Here is a 21,437-nt window from a genome sequence, read left to right on the forward strand (position 1 = left end):
GTTTCATGTATGCATGTCCCCGTAAGCTAGTGCCACTTTGGGTTCACGACTAGCCATGTCGGCTCGGGTTCTCTGTCATATGGATGCTAGCGACACTATCATATACGCGAGCCAAAAGGCGCAAACGGTCCCGGGCCAGGTAAGGCGGCGCTCGTGGGAATACCGTGCGTGAGGCCGCAAAGTGATATGAGGTGTTACATGCTAGATTGGTGTGACTTAGAATCGGGGTCCTAACAGATTGGGTGAAGCTGGTTCTCTGTCCATCGCAGTAGGGGTACAATCTGCGAGAGTTTGGGTTATGTGTGGTAGGGCTGGTTCTCGTGCATGTACAACCGGGGTGCTATCTCCACCATGAGGTAGCTCTGTTTTATTTGAAGACCGTGTTTTTAGTCTGCTACATGCTGGCATCACCCGCTCCAATTCAAATGGCTGATAAACAGGAAACATAGTTGAATGTACAGACATTGTATAAGAGACAGATGCAATAGATAGTGTGGAAAAAAGAGGGCATGAAATAGTTGACATGTATATTGTTTAACTAAAACGGATAGCATGACATAATTTCACATATATGATGTCTATCTAAACTGGATAGCATTCCATAACATAATTCAAAGATATGATGAATAACTAAACAGGATCGCATGACATAATTCACCTACATGTTATCTAAGTAATCAGGATCGCATCATTTAATTCACATATGTGATTTATATGCTAAACAGAGGGCATTAGATATGATGTCTGAACTAAGAACATGGTGTTGAATATTGTGTATATGATGTCTAATCTATGCAATGCAAGACACCATATGCATGATATGAGCAGTATAACCGTGCCAAGTTAGAGCATACACCACGGTGGGGGAATAGGACTAGTCATCTGTCTCTGAATCCATCTCTAAGGAGCTATCGGGACCCAACAAGAGATCTGCTTTGACAGGTAGCACTGTGTGCTCTGAAGGACTTGTTTTCACTCCAGATTTTTCAATCTCCCACCCAAATGGCTGATTCACAGGAAGAGTAGTTTAATGTACAAACATTGTCGACAAATGGAAATGTAATGAAGAAAAGGATGGGCAAGATATCATTCAAATATATGATGCCTGGTTAAACAGGATGGCATTGCACATTTCACGTATATTATGGTTGGCTAAAAGACATGAGACTGCACAATTCCCATATATGATATAGAAACTAAACAGGTGGCATTACAGAACATGTCTAAACTAAGCAAATGACATATATGATTTCAAAAGTAGGCACTGCAAGGCAACATATGCATGATATGACTAACATCATCATGCCAAGGTAGAGCAAACACCTTGGGAGGTAAATAGGAGTGGTCAGCGGCGTCTGAATCCGCCTCAAACAGATATCTTCCTCTGGATTACAATCTGGAGAGGGGTGGGGAGGGTTTGCCATTGAACCCACCATGGAGTGATGTCTGCATGACATTGTATTGCCGCGCAAAACTCTTCTCTTTTTCTTGACATGTCAGCATGACTGTGTACAATATCTGACATGCATACGAAAAAAATATGGTGAGATTATGTAAGGAGAGCATGCAGAAATTTAGAGTGATGGTAACAACCAGTGGATGGATCCAAAAATAATGATAGCAGGCTGATGATTGCTTTAATTTAATAAAAAGACAGATGATGATTGCTTTACTATTTGTTTCCCACCCAAGATGAACAACATAGGCATGCCCTAGGTGAACCAGATATTAGACAGAGATACTATTCACTGCTTCCTCGATATGTGCCCCACAACTAATTTAGAACTCAAGTTTGAACATTAATTTGGACCTGACTTGGAGTCCAAGAGGTGAACAGGACGATAAAGTAGCAGGTAATTTTAAGCAATGCATAACATAAGAAGAATCAAAAGAGTGCGACCTCTCTTGTGGACCCGTGTACTCCTCAGGTTCATCTGCTGAGTCGATGATGGTGATGCCGTTGCGGTGGGTGCCGGTGGCAGGGAAGGAGATCTGAGGCGGCGAAAGACGATCAGGAGTCGTGATGTCTGGTTTGGTGGATGTTTCTGTCGATGGAGCACCTCCGGTGAGGTAGACGACGTCGCGGCAGGAGCAGGACAAACCACACAAAGTTCCCTTCGACACCTACCTGTAACTGAAGTAATTCTGTAAGTGCTCATTTGGCTTGCATGATTCTAAAAACGCAGGGATAGGAAAAACACCGGAATAGGATAGGAATGCACATGGTAAACAGAGCATTTGTAAAACAGGATTTCTGTCAACTTGGGTGTTTGGTTTACAGGAATTGGAAGAGCAGAGGAATGCAAAGAAACATGGCCAAAATAAAGTGAAACCATATGAAAGCGTGTACAGTTAGAATGTCATTCTGCCACTAATGCACTTGGTCTTGTTTTCATGCATAGGATTTTTAAAAGTAGGTCCAGGTGGACGTTTTGCTTCATTCCTTTCAACAAAATGCATGAATAATTGAATAGTAGAGTGGCATTGGAAAATTCCCTATTGCTATGTTTTTCCGTCGAACCAAAATGGCCCTAATGGATCGACATGAATGTATAGTAATAAGTGATGCAACAAGTGTACAACCTCTTTGCCGTAGCCGTGTCGACCTCAGCATCATTGGGTTGGTTGCTGAAGCAGTTGAGGCAGAGGTGGCTGTCGGAGGTGTGGAGGAAGATCTGAGGAATCTGTAGATGGCGTCCAGGGCACTGCTCTGTTGTGATGGATCGTTCTGTCGTTGGAGCAGCCCCGGTGAGCCGTAAGACGTCAAGACTGAAGTAGCACAAGACAGACATCGTCAATCTCAAGTGGGATTCTAATAGCATCTCCAATAGATGATGTAAAATAGATGTAAAATTTACATCACCAAAAACTACCTGACTACAACAGATGAGGTAAAAACTGTTGACTCTGAACTTAACTGTTGAAACTGAAATTTACTTTGGAATCTGAATGTTACTGTCGAAACTGAACGCAATGGTAGCAGAGAGGCACTTGACATGTAGTTTAGGGAGGGCCTGCAGTTCATCTTCAACCTGCACCCCCCTGAGCCGCCAGCCACCACCGGCCGAACCGCCGGCCCCAGCGCCGCCTCATCGCCCCGAAACAACTCCCCACCGCCGGTCCGCCGCCGCCCCGGCCAGCCCTATCGGCCCCCCGCCCCACCTTGAACCCTAAGATAGATAGTGGGATACCTCTCCGGTGAGCCCCCATCCCCGCTGCGGGTGGTTCTTCCTTAACTCCGACGAGCCCCCCACCCCCTGAAAATTGACTGACCCAAAAGTCGATTCAGTCGACTGAAGTGTAGCTAAATCAGAGCAGAGCAGCAGCACGAGCGAGGGGGAGAGCAGCAGCAGCGCGAGCGAGCGAGCAAGAGCCGGAGCAGCAGCAGCTGGGCGGTGAGCGATCGAGAGAGAGCCGGAGAAGCAGCAGCAGCGCGAGCGAGCGAGAGCCGGAGCAGCAGCAGCTCGGCGAGCGAGCGATCGAGCGAGAGTCGGAGCAGCAGCAGCAGCGCGAGCGAGCGAGCGAGAGCCGGAGCAGTAGCAGCAGATCCGGCTGGTATGGTCGCCGCCGCTGAAGGGGCCTCGCACTGGGGGAGAGCCGCCGTGGAGATGTCGCCCACGGCGCCAGCTTCAAGGTAGCCGCTCCATGGGGGTGCGGGATGGAGCACCGTCGGCGCCGGGGGGTCGAGCTAAGGAGAAGGTGCGATGCGATGAGTGTACAACCTCTTTGGTGGCACCGAGTAGGCCTCGGCTTCGTCCGAGGAGTCGGTGAGGATCCTGCGGTTCCGGTGGAGCAGGTTAAGGCGGCGCTGTGGGGATGGAGCAGCCGCGATAGACGAGCGATAGTCGGAGCAGCTCCTTGGAGGTGGAGGACGGGGCGGCTGAACCGGCGGGACGACGAGATGGATGACGGATCCTCATCCGGGGAGGTGGACGAGGGACGTCGAGCTGTTGCGGTGGACGACGTCATCGGCGAAGAGGCTCCGGCTGGGCAGTGGTGAGGTGGCGGACGGAGGAGGGTGGGGTTTCGCGGCTGGAGCGGAGAGGTTATGGCGGCCTGGGATTTCGAATGGCAAAAAGGAGGCGATGGGAGGGGGTGAACCATGAATTAGGGACGCGCTTGTCCAAAATGTAGGGTGTGTTACAAAAGTACCCCGCACCGATTTGAACTAGAGGCCCTTTCGGCTCAGGGTTAGAAGGGGGATTTCGCGTGTCGGGATTTGGCAGCTGGAGGGAGTTTTCGCGCGCGTTGTAATTTTGGGATAGCAAGCCGCGGGTTGTGAAGGCGCCAGTTTTGGGAGCACGATATCTGAATTTTCGGGATATAACAAGGCGCGGGTTGAATTTTAGGGACAAGCCTAACATGTAATATTGTACTTGTACGTACCAAATCAATTCACACTTCCCTCAACCAAAAAGAAAACGAAAAAAATAAAACTACTCACACCACACAAAGAGAGAGTCTTGCCCCGTTTTACTATAAAAATGCTATTTAAAGCTACTCATACCAACAATTTAGTGCAATTAAATGCTATTCGGTAGTATGAATCCATGTTATGTCCAATTAAATTTTTTTGCTTGCTTTATAATGCATGTAACCTACTCATACCAACATTTTACCGCATTCCAAATGTCTATACTACCGCTGCAATTCGAACTGAATTTGAATTCGTTTCTCTATTTCAATAACAATCTACAATCATGATTGTTTCCAACTTCAACCATCATTCGTGTATTACCTTAATAACACACCACATGATTACTATAGAGATAGATATGAACTATGTGTACTACATGAACTCGAATTCTATTTTTTGAATACACTTGATGTTGATTCCAACTAATAGTACATTTGATGTACTAACTATATATTCATAATCTAAACCATGTTCCATACGTGTACATCGTGTTTATCACACATAGTATAGTGCCCCGCCCCCTACATTATGACAAGTATTTAGACCTGAGCTGCAAAAGCCACACATTAGCCCAAATTATGATCAATGTTCTATATGTTATACGTAGTACTAGCAAGATGCCCATGTGTTCCACAGAACATCAACATGATCAAGGGGAGGCCTAATTTGCAAATATGGAGAGGGGTGTGGGTATCTTTTTTCAAAATTGCCATAGTTTCCTTCCTATCCGTCAGATATAAATCGGACGGCCTATATTGCAGGATGGCACCATCATCAATAACTCCGTTTTTTTATAAGAATAGAGATAGAATATATTATATGTAGTATAACATGTTCATAACCACACCATGTGTATCACCGTTATATATATTCACACATGCATCGGTTTAAAACACTATGATAAATTCTTCAAATCTCCGAATTTGCTTTTTATAATGAAGTATGATCTCTATTCGTCTTTTACACCCACACAATCCTCTTATCTTTGTAGCTAGCTAGCGCTAACTTTCTCTCATGCATGCAGACGCCCGCATCCCTCTAACCCTCCCTCAGCATTCTCTAGCTCCATCACGCAAATTCGTCTTTTCACTTTAGGTCGTTCACCCACGGTGTGTGTAGGCCCCCCCAGCTCCTTTACGGCACACATTGATCGATATGCCTCTCTAGCCAGGTGTGCCTAGCACAAACACAAGCTTCCCCTCTTCTCTTATCACCGTCCATGCATCACTCCCACCACTCTTTTCATCGATCTCGTACTCGCACACTCCTTCCCCCTCGATATAGTATGACTCTCGCACCACCTCCTAGATGCATCCCTCTCTCTCTATCCTTCTCCCCGTGCCTCATTTGCTTCTAACACACACATGCATGTATACCGATCGATCTCCCAACATATACCTAGGTCGACTTTAACTATTCCCACCCCCATCGATCGACGTACCTCACAAGTTATGTCTCTCCTTTCTCTGACAAAGGACGATCGATCTTCCTATGTAGTTATGTCTGCTTACCACAGCCATATCGCCCCCCCCCCTCATCATTCGTGCATGCCTCCTGACCCGTCTCTCACATGCACGTGCACAGACAGGCAGCCATCCCCTCTCTTATTGATATTGCAGGCGTGCCCTCCGGTTGTCTAGCAAGCCTATCCCACCATTTGTTAGAAGCAACTCCACTACCACCCCCTCCAACACTCTAGCTCTGTCTCTCTCCCAACCTTATTCCTCTCCTACACATATGCATGGATGTCGATCGATCTCCCTTAATACATGAGGTAGATCGATCTCCCTTAATACATGAGGTAGGCCTCTCTCCTCCTCCACACATATACCAACCATTGTACCTCTATAGTTAATTAGGCCTCCCTCCCCCCCCCCACCACACACCGATAGTCGAGCGCTGTAGGTAGGTATCCATGCCACAGAGACAAACCGCACCTGTCCCTTCTCTCGTTCTAGTAGGCCAGCCACTCTATATCTTTGACGTGGGCACACACAAATTCGATGGCACTCTTTATCGACCGCGCGTGCACACACACACACATCATCCCTCTCTTCGATTCTATGGACACCTCAAGTCGATGATACCTCCACTCTCTTCTCGTGGATCGCCCCCTCTGTATATATGATATATCCAGGACTCTATTTCACACACATTGCATATGTTACATTTTTTGATTGACCCCCCCTAAAAAAACTCTCACGAACCCACACACCACATCTCTCTACGTTTGTATCTCTCTCACACAACCCCACGTAGGTGGTGTACGTATACAAGAAGAGAATAGGTGCACCATGCACGTACTCACGCTCCGTGCCCAGTCACACCCGCGCGGGTACACGGTGGAGCTCATTTCTGTATGAAATGGCAGCCCACGTGCTAATTTGAATGCGTGTAGTGGTTGTTTACCTACAGAGGTCGTGTACCACGCGTGCACGAAACAAGGTTCAACTTGATGCGTTGGCGCGTTATTTTTAAATAAAGTTATATCGCTCAATGGCACGTACACAGAATATAAAACCGATTTTTATGGAGAAAAAGGTAGTCCACTCCACTATATACAATGGAGCCTCCCTGCCTGGTTTGTCTCTCTTCAGAGTATCTCACACAAGGCTGCGGTGGCCTTTCTCTCTCTCTCACCGTTGGTCACTGATCCGGCCGCATCCCGTCCGCCGGCGGAAAGGGAGGACGTGCATCGTTTCTCCGTTCGACGGCGTCGAGGCAGCATGTCCCGATCTGTGGTACACGCCGTTCTCTCTGACCAAGCTCCGGCGCGGTAGGGCCTACGCCACCTGCTCGCTGCCGCAGTATGTGCAGATTCCGCCTGCCGCCGCTCACCTAGTTACATCCCGGCGACCTCCAGGCATCCCCTCCGGCCTTGCTCCACTGCATGTCTTCCCAAGTCGCTGCATGTGGATCTTCCATAGTTCTTTGCACAAAACGTAGCTCATCCGGCGTACTTTCCATATTGCAATCTCGTCCTTACACCGTTTTAGACAAACACAACCGTGTTGTTATCTTCCCTTAGGACAAGGAATATGCTTCTTTTTTGTCGTCGCAACTGTCATCAACAATATTTGTCTTTTTATAAATTTCAAATGGGCATATTTTAGAGTGTAGATTCACTCATTTTGCTTCGTATGTGTAGTCCCTCCGTTCCTAAATATTTGTCTTTCTAGAGATTTCAACAAGTGACTACATGTCACATCCCTAGCTTTACCTTGCACTAGGCTAGCACATGTCTGTTGCAGCATGTTTAAATTTTATTTAAAGCTGAAATGGGGATTGATCAAACCCTAGCACCAGAAAGAACTCAAATAGGTTCAAATAAAATCTTTTTCAAAGAACCCAAAATGCCTTTGAAAATGTTCATGATTTCTGATAAAGGTGAAAACCTCTGCCAAAAATGATGAGCATATTTCTTGGCCATTTATGGATTTTTAGTTAAATCATATTGTATTTGAATTGAAGCATTTAATGCCTATAAATATTTTAAATGCTTCAATACTTATGAAAGCAATTGGGGGCAGTTGGAAATAATTCTAATAGTGCCCACAATTATTTTCAGGATTTTACAAAATGAGTTAGTATTTCTACTAATTCAAAACAAATCAAAATAATTAGAAAACAGAAAATAAAAGAGAGGGAGAGAAAGAACTGGGCACTTACCTGGCGGCCCAGCAGAGGCCCAGCCCACTGGCCTCTGCCAGTCATCACTTACCTCCCGCCAGGAGGACAGCGCGTGTGGCCGCCGCGCGTGAGCACACGCCTCGCCACCTCCTGCTTGCCGCCGAGCCCCTGGACGCGTGGATGAACGCCCCGGTGTCGTCCCGATCCGCCCGACCTCTCTCACTCTCCCCCTGCTCTCTCCATCGCCGTTCCCCACCTCACTGAACGCGTCGCCGCCGTGCTTTGCTCGTGTGGCCGCCGTCGTCCCCAAGCGCCACCGCCCTTCCCAGAGCTCCACCGTCTCGCGCTACCCTCTCTCGTCGACGCACGCAAGGCAGGGAGCAGCAGAACGTCGCCCCCATCGTCCCCATCGCCGCCTCTGCTTCGTCCCCACCGTCGTCGATTCGTCGGCCACAGCGCTTCCCCGGCCTCTTCTTCGACTCCACTCGAACTGTGGTGAGCTCGCGAACGAAACCCCTCTCTCGCCCCGGCCTCGCACATCCTCTAGTCGCCGTTTCCGCAAGCTCCCGAGCTCGCCACCGCTGGCCATGGCGCCGCCGCGGCTAGAGCTGCTGCAACCTGCGTCCGGGCCCGCCAACGAGCTCCGCAACCTCCCAGGAGATGAACACCACCACCAGCTCTTCCTCCCGTACACCACAACGCCATTCCCGAGCGCGCCGTACTCCGGGCACCACCGTTGTGCTCGCCGTCGTCGCCTTCGGGCCCCTCAGGCCCGGCCTCGACCACCAATCGATGCGGACGGGTCCCCTCGTCCCGCATATGGCCTTGGCCATCGTTTTGGTCGCCGGAGAAAGAATCCCGAGCGCCACCGCCGCGTATGACATCGCCGGCGTCAACTGCTGACGTGGCGCCGGTTTAATTAGCACTAATGACCATACTAAACACCACTAGAGCCACTGCCATGTGGGCCCCAGTGCCTATTTATGTTAATTTAATTTCTATTAAGATTAGTTTATAATCCAACGGGACCCACACGTCAGAGCTGACCGTGCTGACGTGGCTGTTGACCTGACCCCACATGTCTGTGACCCAGACAGCTCTGTATCACTCACCAGTGGACCCCACTAGTCAGGTTTGACCTGGACGAGGTCAGTTGACCTGCTGACGTCACCCTGACACAATGCTGACGCAGTATTTGATTTCTGGATTTAAAATAATTCAGAAAATTCCAGAAAATAGTATAAACTTCAAAAAATCATAGAAAATAATCTATAACTCAGATTGAAAAAATTTATATATGAAAAATGATCAGAAAAATCCAATCTATCCATCTGTACTAGTTTCATGCATGTCTAAACAACTTAACCTTGTTGTTTAGTTCAAAACATGATAAGGCACTATTTAAATTCATAATTTGAGTTTGGGATTGAACCTTTGGTTCAGAATGACCCAAACCCATCTGTTTGTAGTTGCATTAGCCCAACACACTCATTTTGCTATGTCATGATCATGCATCATATTGTGCATTGCATTGATTGTGTTTCCTTCTCTGTTGCCGGTGTTTGTCCCCTCTCGATAGCCGTGATTCCGACGATGAGTTTGATGACACCGATGAAGAACTATAATATCTTCGGAAGTGCCAGCAAGCAAACCCCCTTGTTCATTCCAATACAACCCCACTCTCTCGCTCCTGCTCTCTTTTACTGCATTAGGACAACAACGATTCATCTGTTACTTGCTGCGGTAGTTGAACCCCTTATCCTCTGCATGACCTGTCATTGCCACAGTAAATAGATGAAACCCACTAGCATGAGTAGGAGTTGTTTGAGCCCTGATGTGCCTACTCATTCATGCTTGTTTGTCATGCCTGCTATTGCTTAGAGTTGTGTCAGGTCTGATTCATCGGGGATGAGTTGGAATGGTGATGAACATGTCCTACTGTGTGTGAGCTAAGTGTGTGAACATGATTTGGTAAAGGTAGCGGTGAGAGGCCATGTAGGAGTACATGGTGGGTTGTCTCATTGAAGCCGTCCTCAGGAACTGAGTTCTGTGTTTGTGATCCATGATACAGTTACTACCACGCATTGGGCCCGAAACCAATGGACCCTCTCGGCTTCTTAATCACCCTTGTCCTCTGTCCAGGAGTTGCAAGTAGTTTCTGGTGTTTGTAGTATGCTGGAGGCCGTGGGAAGCGCTGACCCGAGGGGTGGGCTGTGATACGGTAGGCTCATGGCCCGGTGTACCGAGTCGCCCGTTTGGTGTCTCGGGAACCCTGTACACATCGTTCGGGGCCGTATGTGGAAACCTCGGCCGGACTCCCTGCGGATGGAACCTGAATAGGCGATAAACCTTGACTAGAGACTTGAGTGTTTAGGTAGGCTGTGGCCGACACCCTCGCTGGGCTTCCGCTTGAAGGTTGCCGAGTACATGCTGTGTAAACGGCGGTAAGTGGTGAGAGCGTGTGTGACGAAGTACACCCCTGCAGGGTTAATATGATCTATTCGAATAGCCATGTCCGCGGTAAAGGACTTCTCGGTTGCCTATAACAGTTCATAGACAAGCGAAAGTGGATACTCTAAAATGCACAAGATAAGCGTGAGTGCTATGGATGGCGTTCTCGTAGGGAGACGGGAGCGGATCCATAGTGGAGTATTGATATGGTGAATATGTGGACTCGTGTGCACCACCTCAAAAGAGTTACTTGCAGTCGTAGCTAGGATAGCCAGCGAGTCAAAGCTGGCTTGCTGCAGTTAAACTCCACCACCCCCTTTGTTGATACCGATGCATATGTAGCTAGTTCTGATGTAAGTCTTGCTGGGTACATTTGTACTCACGTTTGCTTAATTTATGTTTTTGCAGAGAGACTTCAGTCTCGCTAGTAGTTCCGCGTGGACTTCGACATTTAGCTTGTTACCTCAGCTATGATCTTGTGCCCTCGGCAGGATCTAGTAGATAGTCAGGCTTCTCAGCCTTTTTCATTTATAGTTGTCTGTACTCAGACATGTTAAGCTTCCGCATGTGTTTGACTTGTATGCTCTGAATGCTGGGTCGAGAGACCCATGTTTGTAATATCTGGCTCTTCGGAGCCTAATGAATAAATACTCTGAGTCGTAGAGTCTAGTTGTGATGCCATGTTGTATTTGCCTATAGCGAGCATATTGTGTGTACGATTGAAATGCTTGGTATGTGTGGGATCCGACAATCTAGTTGTTATCCTTGGTAGCCTCTCTTATGGGGAAATGTAGTCTTGTGCTTCCATGAGCCATAGTAGTCCGCTACAGCCCGGTTCACCGGAGCCTTGCTAGCCCAGCACTACTGCTCCGAAACACTTGACTGGCCGCCATGTGATTCACTTCGTTCCTGTGTCTGTCCCTTCGGGGAAATGTCACGCGGTGACATCCGGAGTCCTGCCTGGCCTGCTACAGCCCGGGTTCCCGGAGTCCTGTTAGCCCAGTGCTACAGCCCGGATTCACACGTTGCTGACCGACATGCTCGATGTTGATTCATGTATGCCTGTCCCCGTAAGTTAGTGCCGCTTTGGGTTCACGACTAGCCATGTCGGCCCGGGTTCTCTGTCATATGGGTGCTAGCGACACTATCATATACGTGAGCCAAAAGGCGCAAACGGTCCCGGGCCATGGTAAGGCGACACCCGTGGGAATACCGTGCGTGAGGCCGCAAAGTGATATGAGGTGTTACAGGCTAGATCGGTGTGACTTAGAATCGGGGTCCTGACAGCGTTGGTATCAGAGCCTGACTGCCTGTAGGTTTACGAAGTCAAACTGGTCGAAGTTGAGTCTAGAAATGCTTTAGTTATATAAGGGAATTGATTGTGGGAGGGAACGTAAGCCTCTTTTTACTCCTTTACCTTATGCCCTTCTGATCTGAGTCACCCTCTTCTCTTCTACGGGGATTAAGAACTAGGCTTCTCATATTTCTATCAGGATCACGTGTTACTAATCTGTAGACTTGTAGGATTGTTGGATTTAAGCCCCAGTTCAGTTTCTTCTACTTCCGTGTGTTCATAGTTGGTCTCGAAACCTTGATATTGTGCTTCTAAGTGGTTATGCCACCATTTTTGCAGGATGTCTCAAATCCTTTGAGCATTTACAGTCGTTATGCTGTCTGAGTCATCCTAGGCTTCTAAATAATCTGATGCATTTGCAAATCCCTTCTTTCCGTTCTCGATGTTCCTTTCGGCCAGATTAACCACACTAATCGTTGAGTTGAGGTACTCCGTTACCTCGTCATATATGTTGGAGCTATTATTATGACCCCAGTCGTCTTAGAGAACCACTTAGTAATCTAGCAATGCTTTGCATTCCCAGTGTGCGGATTCTGGCCATTATTCTCGAAAGCATCCCGTGATGCCATTTAGTTAGTAGGCATTCTATTCCTGGGTTCTTGAACCCAAGATTCACTCTACTTAATTCGTGTAGCTAGTGTTTGCTCGTTCCTTTAGGATATTAGTAACCTTTGTGATAGTCTTCGAGGTCCGTGGTATATCGTTCTTCCAAATACCATGAACCATTCTTGGCAGGAGTTCTTTTGAACCAAAAGATCACAACCAGGGCGCTCTTGAGGAGTACTCCATTCATATTGTGACTCTGCCAGTCCTACCTTTCTGCATGGGTTATCTAGAAAAAACTTGTTGAACTTGGTTCGACATACTAATCTATGCATCCACAACTCAGAAAGTTATATGTTCCTTTGAGTTGTCCCTCTTCAGTCGTATTCCGACCTTCGTCTATCAATTGATAGTCAGGACTAGTTGTGCATTCGTGTTATCAATGCCTATTATTCTTGTGGTCCGTCAAGCCATTCTATTCCGGAATGACTAGGAGAAACAAACTCCAGTACCTTATCCATTTCTTGGATTGGTCAAAGTAGTTGTATTCCGCAGATCAAAATGCCAATCCAGCTTTTGTTCTGTTCTACCTCGGAGTATTACCCCCTTTATGTCAAAATTGTCATGAGAATTGCACCATCTCTCACGAATTCTTAACGCAGTGATACTTCTCGCCATCATTGCTCATTCCTCGGTTCCATGTTGTCACAACCGGAATGCCGACAGGTGAACTATGATGTGTGAAATCTATACTCCTAGCAACTCCGTTGCTTGGTAGTTAAAGGACATTAATATCATTCTTAGCGTGTTGGTTACTGAATCACATCCTAAGGTTGATCGTGCTACCCAGTCCTTATTCCCGGTGCACTTTTCGATCAATGAGTTAGGATAGTGTCAGTCCTTGCTTATTCGGTCATATCGTCTTGCTCTGAAAAGCAAGATCGTTCTCGAGCTTAGTAACATATCGGTGGTTCGTGATGTTCCGAATATCTTCTCGGATGTATTACCAGGTTGTCACCTGACCGCTATGTTGAGTTCGTGATCATGTTGGTTTTCCTCCAAACCACCCATTCTCCAAGAATCTGTGTTGGATACCCCTGAGCTAGTTGGTCAAGCTAAACAACAACTTGGAGAGTTGGAAGGTAAGAACTTGTCTAACTTAGTTCATTTCCAATGGGATATCTTGTGTTGTGTGTTGTAGAAAGATGATTTCTTCATCGATTGGTCCTCGTGATCAATTAATGGACCTATCATCTTAACCAAACTTTGATTTGAGTATGGGCTATCATCAAATCAAATCAGAACCAACGATGTTCGTAATGTTGTCTTACTCGTGGTTGATTCCTCGAGCATACACCATTACATCTTTTGGTCTGACCAATGCTATCACCGTGTTCACTTAATTGTGGAATTCCATCTATATGGATGCCTAGATGGTTTGTTGTTGAGCCCATCAACAACATCCTTATCTCCTCCATGATTTGGTTGAACATCTAAGTTAGCGTTGGAAACTTTTGAAAGCATCTTCCTCGTGTTAGCTCATGAAGTTTATGTTTTGATGGAAGAAGTGACTTCCTCTAGTTCATGTGCATATGATGCAAGTTGCCACCGTGAACTTGAGAAAGTTTGTTTCGCTTCCTCTGGAATCATCCCAAGTCAGTCATGCATACGTGCGAAGTATTCTTTGGTCTGGAGACTTGCAACCTTCATTCTATATGAATCCCTAGCACACCAAGCCACTGATTGATTTGTTCAAGGAAAAGAAGTTCTTAAGTGCTATTCCTTAAGGACCCAAAGGTACATGTGCATGACTTCGCTCTCCGCAATGATGGTTCCTAGTCAGAACTCGGTAGTGTTTTATTCTAAGACTACTATGTGGTCATGCTTGTCTGGGACAGCGTGTTCACATGTTGTAGCAGAACCAGCTCATGTTTTGGAGCTCGCTATCGTAGTTCATCCCCTGAGAATCTCGCAACATCATCTCGTCGATTTGTGTTGCAAACCTTCATTTTTCTTCCTAGACTCGATGAGTCTGGAATATCCTGCCACCAACCAGATCTGAATCTCGGGCAGATGTGATGGTTGGAACGTTTTCCAAGAGCTATAATATTGGTCTCTCGGTAACCGGTAGAGTGGATGTCGTGGCCAACACACCCAACCGGAAGACCTATTATTATAGTATCTTGATTGAGGAAGTTGGCCACCTCTCCATAAGGATTTCGTAAGATTCTACCTCCGTAGATATTCCTTATGGACTCTTGTGCTCCCGAAGTCCGACCTTTTACTTGATGTTCTACGTACCAAACCATTTTAATAAATGGGTTGCACTAGCACATCAAGGAGAACATTAGAAGCGGAGTGCTAAATGTCTCTCGGTCGATCATCCAGATTCTGTTTCATTAGCCTCGCTAAGGGAAAGTCTGAGAAGGTGTTATCTTCCTTTGTATCCGCATTGTCCATCACTATTCATCATGGTAGTAAGATATGATGCCAGGATCCTCGGCACGGATATTGGTAAAACTTGATGAATATGGAAATGCTCAAGTTCTTGAGAGCACGCGCAAGCATTAGGTGTCATCGTCGGCACTAACTGGGATTGGCCCCAATTTCCTCGGTTATGTTATAACCTTTCCAATAGTGGAATCACTCTCTACTGTTGGGTTTCTCCCCAGTTACTAGAATCATTCCCATCATTTGCATTTTGTTCCCAGCTTGCACCGCCATTGTGCCTTCCTTCGTACTCCGCCAAACGATTGTTGTGTTTTGCCTTGGGCTGGTATAAAGAGTTTCAATGATCTTTGAATCAAAAGTAATTCTTTTTGCCACTTAAGGGGATATTCTGCGAGTCATCTTCCTTAATATGTCTCGTTATGGTATCATGGCAACTCAACTCCTCGCTACGTTGACAACCGTTCACCACCTTCGTAAGTGTGGAATTGTTGCCTACCCAGTGAACCTTCGTCATCTGTTTCACTCCATCCCTCTGGATGTATGATTTGTGTCTCAGCTCAAGGGATGTTACTATGTCTTATTCCGTGAGTTGATCGTGAGATGCTCAATCTTCGTGAAGATCAATTCTCGTAGAGTTTCTGCTCTTTTGACGTCGTGTTGGATGAAGATCTCGAAGGCAAAGACGTCAAAATCAACTTGAAGCAATGAATCAACATCTTTGAGAAGGGAAGGTGGATCATGAGATCGTGTTAGCTTGTGTCCCCTCCTTCTACTTACCTCATGTCTTGAATCTCGGGACGAGATTCTTGTTTAGTGGGGGTGAGTTGTCACATCCCTAGCTTTACCTTGCACTAGGCTAGCACATGTCTGTTGCAGCATGTTTAAATTTTATTTAAGGCTGAAATGGGGATTAATCAAACCCTAGCACCAGAAAGAACTCAAATAGGTTCAAATAAAATCTTTTTCAAAGAACCCAAAATGCCTTTGAAAATGTTCATGATTTCTGATAAAGGTGAAAACCTCTGCCAAAAATGATGAGCATATTTCTTGGCCATTTATGGATTTTTAGTTAAATCATATTGTATTTGAATTGAAGCATTTAATGCCTATAAATATTTTAAATGCTTCAATACTTATGAAAGCAATTGGGGGCAGTTGGAAATAATTCTAATAGTGCCCACAATTATTTTCAGGATTTTACAAAATGAGTTAGTATTTCTACTAATTCAAAACAAATCAAAATAATTAGAAAACAGAAAATAAAAGAGAGGGAGAGAAAGAACTGGGCACTTACCTGGCGGCCCAGCAGAGGCCCAGCCCACTGGCCTCTGCCAGTCATCACTTACCTCCCACCAGGAGGACAGCGCGTGTGGCCGCCGCGCGTGAGCACACGCCTCGCCACCTCCTGCTTGCCGCCGAGCCCCTGGACGCGTGGATGAACGCCCCGGTGTCGTCCCGATCCGCCCGACCTCTCTCACTCTCCCCCTGCTCTCTCCATTGCCGTTCCCCACCTCACTGAACGCGTCACCGCCGTGCTTCGCTCGCGTGGCTGCCGTCGTCCCCAAGCGCCACCGCCCTTCCCAGAGCTCCACCGTCTCGCGCTACCCTCTCTCGTCGACGCACGCAAGGCAGGGAGCAGCAGAACGTCGCCCCCATCATCCCCATCGCCGCCTCTGCTTCATCCCCGCCGTCGTCGATTCGTCGGCCACAGCGCTTCCCCGGCCTCTTCTTCGACTCCACTCGAACTGTGGTGAGCTCGCGAACGAAACCCCTCTCTCGCCCCGGCCTCGCACATCCTCTAGTCGCCGTTTCCGCAAGCTCCCGAGCTCGCCACCGCTGGCCATGGCGCCGCGACGGCTAGAGCTGCTGCAACCTGCGTCCGGGCCCGCCAACGAGCTCCGCAACCTCCCAAGAGACGAACACCACCACCAGCTCTTCCTCCCGTACACCACAACGCCATTCCCGAGCGCGCCGTACTCCGGGCACCACCGTTGTGCTCGCCGTCGTCGCCTCCGGGCCCCTCAGGCCCGGCCTCGACCACCAATCGATGCGGACGGGTCCCCTCGTCCCGCATATGGCCTCGGGCATCGTTTTGGTCGCCGGAGAAAGAATCCCGAGCGCCACCGCCGCGTATGACATCGCCGGCGTCAACTGCTGACGTGGCGCCGGTTTAATTAGCACTAATGACCATACTAAACACCACTAGAGCCACTGCCATGTGGGCCCCAGTGCCTATTTATGTTAATTTAATTTCTGTTTAGATTAGTTTATAATCCAACGGGACCCACACGTCAGAGTTGACCGTGCTGACGTGGCTGTTGACCTGACCCCACATGTCTGTGACCCAGACAGCTCTGTGTCACTGACCAGTGGACCCCACTGGTCAGGTTTGACCTGGACGAGGTCAGTTGACCTGCTTACATCACCCTGACACAATGCTGACGCAGTATTTGATTTCTGGATTTAAAATAATTCAGAAAATTCCAGAAAATAGTATAAACTTCAAAAAATCATAGAAAATAATCTATAACTCAGATTGAAAAGATTTATATATGAAAAATGATCAGAAAAATCCAATCTATCCATCTGTACTAGTTTCATGCATGTCTAAACAACTTAACCTTGCTGTTTAGTTCAAAACATGATAAGGCACTATTTAAATTCATAATTTGAGTTTGGGATTGAACCTTTGGTTCAGAATGACCCAAACCCATCTGTTTGTAGTTGCATTAGCCCAACACACTCATTTTGCTATGTCATGATCATGAATCATATTGTGCATTGCATTGATTGTGTTTCCTTCTCTGTTGCCGGTGTTTGTCCCCTCTCGATAGTCGTGATTCCGACGATGAGTTCGATGACACCGATGAAGAACTATAATATCTTCAGAAGTGCCAGCAAGCAAACCCCCTTGTTCATTCCGATACAACCCCACTCTCTCGCTCCTGCTCTCTTTTACTGCATTAGGACAACAATGATTCATCTGTTACTTGCTGCGGTAGTTGAACCCCTTATCCTCTGCATGACCTGTCATTGCCACAGTAAATAGATGAAACCCACTAGCATGAGTAGGAGTTGTTTGAGCCCTGATGTGCCTACTCATTCATGCTTGTTTGTCATGCCTGCTATTGCTTAGAGTTGTGTCAGGTCTGATTCATCGGGGATGAGTTGGAATGGTGATGAACATGTCCTACTGTGTGTGAGCTAAGTGTGTGAACACGATTTGGTAAAGGTAGCGGTGAGAGGCCATGTAGGAGTACATGGTGGGTTGTCTCATTGAAGCCGTCCTCAGGAACTGAGTTCTGTGTTTGTGATCCATGATACAGTTACTACCACGCATTGGGCCCGAAACCAATGGACCCTCTCGGCTTCTTAATCACCCTTGTCCTCTATCTAGGAGTTGCAAGTAGTTTCTGGTGTTTGTAGTATGCTGGAGGCCATGGGCAGTGCTGACCCGAGGGGTGGGCTGTGATACGGTAGGCTCGTGGCCCGGTGTACCGAGTCGCCCGTTTGGTGTCTCGGGAACCCTGTACACATCGTTCGGGGCCGTATGTGGAAACCTCGGCCGGACTCCCTACGGACGGAACCTGAATAGGCGATAAACCTTTACTAGAGACTTGAGTGTTTAGGTAGGCTGTGGCCGACACCCTCGCTGGGCTTCCGCTTGAAGGTTGCCGAGTACATGCTGTGTAAACTGCGGTAAGTGGTGAGAGCGTGTGTGACGAAGTACACCCCTGCAGGGTTAATATGATCTATTCGAATAGCCGTGTCCGCGGTAAAGGACTTCTCGGTTGCCTATAACAGTTCATAGACAAGCGAAAGTGGATACTCTAAAATGCGCAAGATAAGCGTGAGTGCTATGGATGGCGTTCTCGTAGGGAGACGGGAGCGGATCCATAGTGGAGTATTGATATGGTGAATATGTGGACTCGTGTGCGCCACCTCAAAAGACTTACTTGCAGTCGTAGCTAGGATAGCCACCGAGTCAAAGCTGGCTTGCTGCAGTTAAACTCCACCACCCCCGTTGTTGATACCGATGCATGTGTAGCTAGTTCTGATGTAAGTCTTGCTGGGTACATTTGTACTCACGTTTGCTTAATTTATGTTTTTGCAGAGAGACTTCTGTCTCGCTAATAGTTCCGCGTGGACTTCGACGTTTAGCTTGTTACCTCAGCTACGATCTTGTGCCCTCGGCAGGATCTAGTAGATAGTCAGGCTTCTCAGCCTTTTTCATTTATCGTTGTCTATACTCAGACATGTTAAGTTTCCGCATGTGTTTGACTTGTATGCTCTGAATGTTGGGTCGAGAGACCCATGTTTGTAATATCTGGCTCTTTGGAGCCTAATGAATAAATACTCTGAGTCGTAGAATCTAGTTGTGATGCCATGTTGTATTTGCACATAGCGAGCATATTGTGTGTATGATTGAAATGCTTGGTATGTGTGGGATCCGACAATCTAGTTGTTTATCCTTGGTAGCCTGTCTTATGGGGAAATGTAGTCTTGTGCTTCCATGAGCCATAGTAGTCCGCTACAGCCCGGTTCACCAGAGTCCTGCTAGCCCAGCACTACTGCTCCGAAACACTTGACTGGCCGGCATGTGATTCACTTCGTTCCTGTGTCTGTCACTTCGGGGAAATGTCACGCGGTGACATCCGGAGTCCTGCCTAGCCTGCTACAGCCCGGGTTCCCGGAGTCCTGTTAGCCCAGTGCTACAGCCCGGATTCACACGTTGCTGACCGACATGCTCGATGTTGATTCATGTATGCCTGTCCCCGTAAGTTAGTGCCGCTTTGGGTTCACGACTAGCCATGTCGGCCCGGGTTCTCTGTCATATGGGTGCTAGCGACACTATCATATACGTGAGCCAAAAGGCGCAAACGGTCCCGAGCCATGGTAAGGCGACACCCGTGGGAATACCGTGCGTGAGGCCGCAAAGTGATATGAGGTGTTACAGGCTAGATCGGTGTGACTTAGAATCGGGGTCCTGACACTACATACGGAGCAAAATGAGTGAATCTACACTCTAAAATATGTCTATATACATCCGTATGTAGTAGTCCATTTGAATCTCTAAAAAGACAAATATTTGAGTAGTCACTCGTTGAAATATCTAGAAAGACAAATACTCCGGAGTATATTTAAGAACCGAGGGGTAGTGCACAGCCGCATGGGAGACTCAGACCGGTCGTTGCGCCGCATTAATAGTGAGTAATGAGCAGTCAAATCATTAGCCCCACCTTTCTCACTGTAAGTTGCTCGGAAGAAGCAACCATCAATACGCCCTTCTTTGAATCCGCTCATACTACTCCATCCGTCACTGTTTATAGAGCACGCTTCAGAAAAAGAGAAAATCTCTGGGACCAAGGCGACTAGCGATCGGCCTGAAAAATAACATTGGTAGTTATAGCACGGCGTCTATTACTAGAGAAAATAATGTGTACACACATGCATGCAGTGCTTCCACCCCGGGTAGACACATGCATGCACTTACTCCACTCTGTAGTACTACATCGAGAGAAAATCGCGGTTACCACGCCCCAATTAATTAAGCATTAAACCAAACGCGTCTAAAGTCTCTCTGGTGGTGGAAATGCATTGAGAGAAATGCATCATAATGAAGCGCGCCCTGTAAACTGTGACGGAAGGAGGAGTAGTATGAAGGTGCAAAACCAAGTACGCGTATGGCCAGTCAGTCAACTTACCTCCTCTTGGCATATCACTGACATGTGGGACCGGAGTGTGAGAAAACCGATCTCAATTGACGGCAAAATGGCCAACCCGCCGTTCCTTGAGAGAGACGAGGAGCGAGAACACATAAACGGGCTCGCACGGAGGCCAAGATATATTCGAGCATGGTTGATCGATATCATCATTACATGTTGGGCTGTCGTTTTCCGCCCTTCTCCGGAATAAATGTGTACTTTATCAAAGATTAAGAAAAATAAGAGTACAGAGGCTCCACCATGCGGTTCTAGTAGTAGTACTACTCGTACTACTAAACCTTGCGCTTGGCTCTTCGCCTCTTTGTGAAGTCGAACAATGATGGTACTCCGCATGTTCGGTACTACAGTGTATGCCTCTGGCAATCTGACACCGAATGAACTGATGCATGTACATCGCTTGGGCTAGGGTACGTTGCATTAGTCAAAAGGCGTAAGCGAGCTTCACCTTGTCCTGCAAGCTTCTCCTCATTCTGCGAGTTGACGGGACACACCAACAAGTAGTGCTAGTCCATACTCCCACCTTTCCGGTTAATATGGCTTAATCTTTTTTGCGGGTAAATGAGAGAGCTTTATTCATATATAAGCATTCTTAGGACGATCAGCCAAGACACTGGTCACTAGGAAGCGAGGTACCCCGCAAAAAAAAGAAGTAGGAAGCGAGGTGTTTCATCAAGCCAGCTCTCGGCCACATTCAAAGTGCAGCAAGCACGGTTCGCACAAAGATGCGCCGCAAGGTTTGCTGACCTGTTTATCTGCTGAATAACAAAAAAAAGAGGAAATATTACCGAGCGCTCCTATTTGTAACAGGATATGAGCTAGAATTAAGCGAGAATTGTAGCGAGTGTTCCATGCAATCAACTTCCAT

Source organism: Aegilops tauschii, chromosome 7 (assembly GCF_002575655.3).
Source record: "Aegilops tauschii subsp. strangulata cultivar AL8/78 chromosome 7, Aet v6.0, whole genome shotgun sequence".
In the NCBI taxonomy this organism is placed as follows: domain Eukaryota; kingdom Viridiplantae; phylum Streptophyta; class Magnoliopsida; order Poales; family Poaceae; genus Aegilops; species Aegilops tauschii.